At 36.0% G+C, this 5488-nt stretch overlaps 1 pseudogene; it reads right to left on the reverse strand.

Annotated features, from left to right (window-relative positions):
• Positions 1-1618: 1618 nt before the first annotated feature.
• LOC100612347 (E3 ubiquitin-protein ligase CCNB1IP1-like) lies at positions 1619-2435 on the reverse strand (annotated as a pseudogene).
• Positions 2436-5488: the final 3053 nt, after the last annotated feature.

Raw genomic sequence — 5488 nt, forward strand, 5'->3', positions numbered from 1 at the left:
AAAAATATTGAAACTTCCTCAATAAATGAGATATTTTCATACATATGTATTTGTGAAAAATTAAATTTCTTGAAATCTTGGCTCTCTGGGCAGGGTGGGGTTTCACTATGATTCTCCAGGCTGGCCTCAAACTCCTTGGCTCGAGGGGTTCTATTGCCTCAACCTCTTGAGTACCAGAGAATAAAGGTGCATGCCACTCCACACAGCATCCCACTGCAGTTCTTGATGGATCTCCTCAAAAGACTCAGATTGTTCCTCATGGTATTTCAGATGGCTTAAATGATAATTCTTGGTGCAAACAACTAGCAAACACAGTTATAGGCATTTATACATTTCCATTTTGACCTATTTCTTTATAAACAGCTTATATCTGCTCATAACCGTTATACTGGTGCAACTGTTGTTCATACACCAGCTTGTTTATGCTTGCAAAACTTGCTATGTTTTTATTGCCTGTGCTGTTGTAGGTGGACTATAAGGTATTCTTTGTATTTTTATATGTTTGTTAAATAAATTCCCTTTTAAAAATATAAATGAGTACTATTAATGCTATTTTAAACAACTTTTTTTGAATTATATTTTTGGGATCTTACTTTTTCAACACTTAACATTCTAGATTAGGCATATGGAATTGTGATTGTGTCTTTTGGTCTTTTGGGATTATGACTAGCTCTTTATTTATTTATTTATTTATTTATTTATTTATTTTTCTGTAACAGAGTCTCGCTCTGTCACCTGGAGTGTAGTGTTGGGGCTTGATTATGTCTAATTGCAGCCTCAAACTGAGCTCTAGGGATCCTTCCACCTCTGCCTCCTGAGTAGCAGGGACTACAGGTGCACACCACCAAGCTGGAACATTTTTGAAGATATATATATATATATATATATATATATATATATATATATATAATTTTTTTCTCTGTAAAAAGAACATCTCAGTTATGTTGCCCAGATTGTTGAAGTCCTGGGCTCAAAGGATCCTCCCACCTCAGCCTCCCAAAGCACTGGGATTACAGGCAAATACACCAAAATGTCAGTGTAAATTCACACACTTTTACATACACAGATATGCATAAATACAATAATTCAAAGTGACATGTAGACATATAACACAGGTACTTAAGCATAAACACACAACTCAGACACAAACATATCTATTGAAATACACAATAATGTCGTGACCTTCTCACTAATGATTAAAATTCAACTGTTCACAATTGATTAAAAAAATGCTTATGCTTTAAATAATAGAAATGAAGAAATCCGCTCTATAGCTACACTTCACTGCCACTTCGTTTCTTATGAGGTGTAAATGTGAAGAAATCTTAAAGACTTAAAAGCCCAGGGAAGTTGGGGACTTCTAGAATAAAGATCTGCTAAGTAAAATCACTAAAAGTGCACATTAGAAACATTCTGTAAAATTAGCTAAATTATTTTTACTTTTTTTTTCTTTAGAGACATTGTCTCACTGTGTCACCCAGGCTGGAGTGCAGTGGCATGATACTACTTCACTGCATCCTCAAACTCAGGTGGGCTCAAGTGATCCTTTTGCCACAGCCTCCTGAGTAGCTGGATTACAGGTGCATGCCATCATGCCTGGTTCAAATTGTTTTCACTTTCACACCCTGCTGGAAACTTGCTGCTGCTCTAATTCATGACTTGGAGAGGCAAAACTGAAAAAAAGCTATTGCTTGGTTCAGGTGTTTTGTGAGAATCCAGAAAGAAAAGGTCTGAACTGAAAATCTCCATCTCCATCACCCAAATTTTAAACTGGTACACTGTCCAAAAGACACTTGGCGTTGTTCCCTAATGAAAAGCCAAAAACACCAGACTGTGCAATTATGGATGGTTCAAAGGTATGTTCTTGGTTAGCAACAGTAATGTTTCATAGCCTCAGGCTATCACAGAGGCTTTGGAGCTTTTTGATACTTATGATTGTACTCCATACATTTTTTAAAGATATCAGTGAACATTTTTATTGTGTTCTTTTAGCACTTACTTCATGGAGGTGATCTCTCCTTTTATAAAGGTCAATTCTACATCTTTGCTCTGTATTTGCTGAGTATATATCTTCTCCATCTGTTTCAGATGGCCCTCAGCTTTGTTGAAAGTGTATTCTTGATAGAGAGACTCCTGATATACCTAATATGTCCAGAAGTATAGTGCTCAGGCGCTAATATTCAACACCATCTCTGGTTGCAGTCCTGCCAATACCATAGCTTTATATTCCTCTGATGGACTGAGTTCTGTGAGGACAATATCTAGCCAGAAAGATTATTTTTGCAGGCAAGACAGATAGCTGGTGAACGACTAAACTCAGAACGGACATACTGACCACAGAAGATGTGAGAACAGGTGGTGACCTATGCAAAACCAGAAAGTTTGATGTGACGTTATCGATAATTATGAAGCAGCATGTCTTCACAAAAAGACATAATAAGATAGTGAAGTCTCTGGAAGCTGAAAAGAGTCCATAAAAGAAAACTTCAGTCATCATTTATTGTACATCCAAGATTTATAGCAACAAAGAGGTCCAGTCTGGAAGAGTGAGACTCAGATCTAGTTTTGGTCTTCTGAAATTTTACTTCTCTTGTATTACATGTATTTACCTTCTATCTAAGAATCAAGTTGAACTACAAGGATCTATCAGATACCTAGAATCATGTCTTTATGGTCCCATCAGCCTAATTTAACCCTCTCTATTGAGAATGTCCAAATCCCAGCCCACTTCATTTTCAAGGGATCTCCAGACGTTATAGAGGCTTTCACAAAGCCAACTTTGGGCTGGCACACAGACAGCCAAAGACCCAGGCTATCCCTCCTCAGTTGAATTCATCTTCAATCAGCCCACCAAAATGGAGAAGGAGAGTCATTCTGTTTTTCTGGAGCATCATTAGTACAGAACAGAATTGTTTTCTCAGTCATTCCAATCAACTGTTGAAAAGTTCACTTTTTAAAAATATAGTTAAATTCTAGTCAACAAAGAAAAATACATAAACATGGTTTTAGAATAAAGTCAAAACTAAATGTATATCTAAATATTTAAATACAAGCATATTTCCTCCTTTTATATTGCCCATAATTGCAATACTAAAAGCAACAGATAGTAAAGCAATTAAAAGCCAACCAAAAGGCCTCATTATATAAAACTCAAAATATTACATTTAAAACATTTATATATTTATTTATAGATAGATAAGTAGGTTGTAGGTGTATCTACCCATTTATTTAACTGCATATACATTTTTATAAAGTGAGATAAAACTTCTTAGGTAATAAGACCTGTTGAAACAATTTCTCCCCACAAGAAACTACGTGGTGGGTATTAAAGTTTAACAAGTGGCTTATATAATTATCCTTTGCCCAAAGAATTTTACCTATAAAATGACTGAAATTGATGGGGAAAGGAGGCAAATGGAATATAGATTTAGTTGTTATGAAGGTTGATATGAAATATGTGACTGAAGAAAAAAGATACATAACAACAATTTTTGGCATTGGAAATTTTATAGTTCTAGATTAATGTATTGAAAGCAAAGTTTTGTATTGGTTCCGTATGAAATTTAAGGTAGTTTTTTCTAATTCTGTGAAGAAAGTCAATGGTAGCTTGATGGGGATAGCATGGATTCTATAAATTACTTTGAGCAGTATGGCCATTTTCATGATATTGATTCTTCCTATCCATGAGCACAGAATGTTTTTCCATCTGTTTGTTTCGTCTCTTATTTCCTTGAGCAGTAGTTTGTAGTTCTCCTTGAAGAGGTCCTCCACATCCTTTGTAAGTTGTATTTCTAGGTATTTTATTCTCTTTGTAGCAATTGTGAATGGGAGTTCACTCATGATTCAGCTCTGTTTGCCTATTATTGGTGTATAGGAATGCTTGTGATTTTTGTACATTGATTTTGTATCCTCAGACTTTGCTGAAGTTGCTTATTGTATAGCCAAGAAAATCCTAAGCAAAAACAACAAAGCTGGAGGCATCATGCTACCTGACTTCAAACTATACTACAATGCTACAGTAGCCAAAACAGCATGGTACTGGTACCAAAACAGACATATAGACCAATGGAACAGAACTGCAGCCTCAGAAATAACAGAAATAGATTACACACGTCTACAACCATCTGCTCTTTGAGAAACCTGACAAAAACAAGCAATGGGGAAAACAGTCCCTATGTAATAAATGGTGTTGGGAAAACTGGTTAGCCATAGGCAGAAAACTGAAACTGGATCCCTTCCTTACACTTTATACAAAAATTAACTCAAGATGGATTAAAGATTTAAATGTTAGACCTAAAACCATAAAAACCCTGGAAGGAAACCTAGGTAATACTATTCAGGACATAAGCATGGGCAAAGACTTCATGAATAAAACACCAAAAGCAATGGCAACAAAAGCCAAAATTGACAAATGGGATCGAATTAAACTAAAGAGCTTCTGCACAGCAAAAGAAACTATCATCAGAGTGAACAAGTAACCTAGAGAATGGGAGAAAGTTTTTGCAATCTATCCCTCTGACAAAGGGCTAATATCCAGAATCTACAAGGAACTTAAACAAATTCACAAGAAAAAAAAAAACCATCAGAAAGTGGGTGAAGGATATGAACAGACACTTCTCAAAAGAAGACATTTATGTGGCCAACAAACATATGAAAAAAAAGCTCATCAGCACTGGTCATTAGAGAAATGCAAATCAAAACCACAATGAGATACCATCTCACACCAGTTAGAATGGCGATCATTAAAAAGTCAGGAAATAACAGATGCTGAAGAGGATGTGGAGAAACAGGAACATTTTTACACTGTTGGTGGGAGTGTAAATTAGTTCAACCATTGTGGAAGACAGTGTGGTGACTCCTCAAGGATCTAGAACCAGAAATACCATTTGACTCAACAATTCCATTACTGGGTATATACCCAAAGGATTATAAATCATTCTACTATAAAGACACACACACACACGTATGTTTATTGCAGCACTGTTCACAATATGAAAGACTTGAAACCAACCCAATTGCCCATCAACTATACTGGATAAAGAAAATGTGGCACATATACACCATGAAATACTATGCAGCCATAAAAAATGTTTAGTTCATGTCCTTTGCAAGGATATAGATGAAGCTGGAAGCCACCATTCTCAGCAAACTAACACAGGAACAAAAAACCAAACACCGCATATTCTCACTCATAAGTGGGAGTTGAACAATGAGAATACATGGACACAGGGAGGGGAACATCACACTCCGGGGCCTGTCAGGGGCTGGGGACTAGAGGAGGGATAGCATTAGGAGAAATACATAATGTAGATGACGGGATGATGGGTGCAGCAAACCACCATGGCATGTGTATACCTATGTAAAAAACCTGCATGCTCTGCACATGTATCCCAGAACTTAAAGGATAATTTAAAAAATAAAAATTTAAATTTAAAAAAACAAAGCAAAGTTATTATTCTTTACCACAAAAGAAAAACAATGACTTTGA

This window comes from Pan troglodytes, chromosome X (genome assembly GCF_028858775.2).
Source record: "Pan troglodytes isolate AG18354 chromosome X, NHGRI_mPanTro3-v2.0_pri, whole genome shotgun sequence".
NCBI classification, from domain to species: Eukaryota; Metazoa; Chordata; class Mammalia; order Primates; family Hominidae; genus Pan; species Pan troglodytes.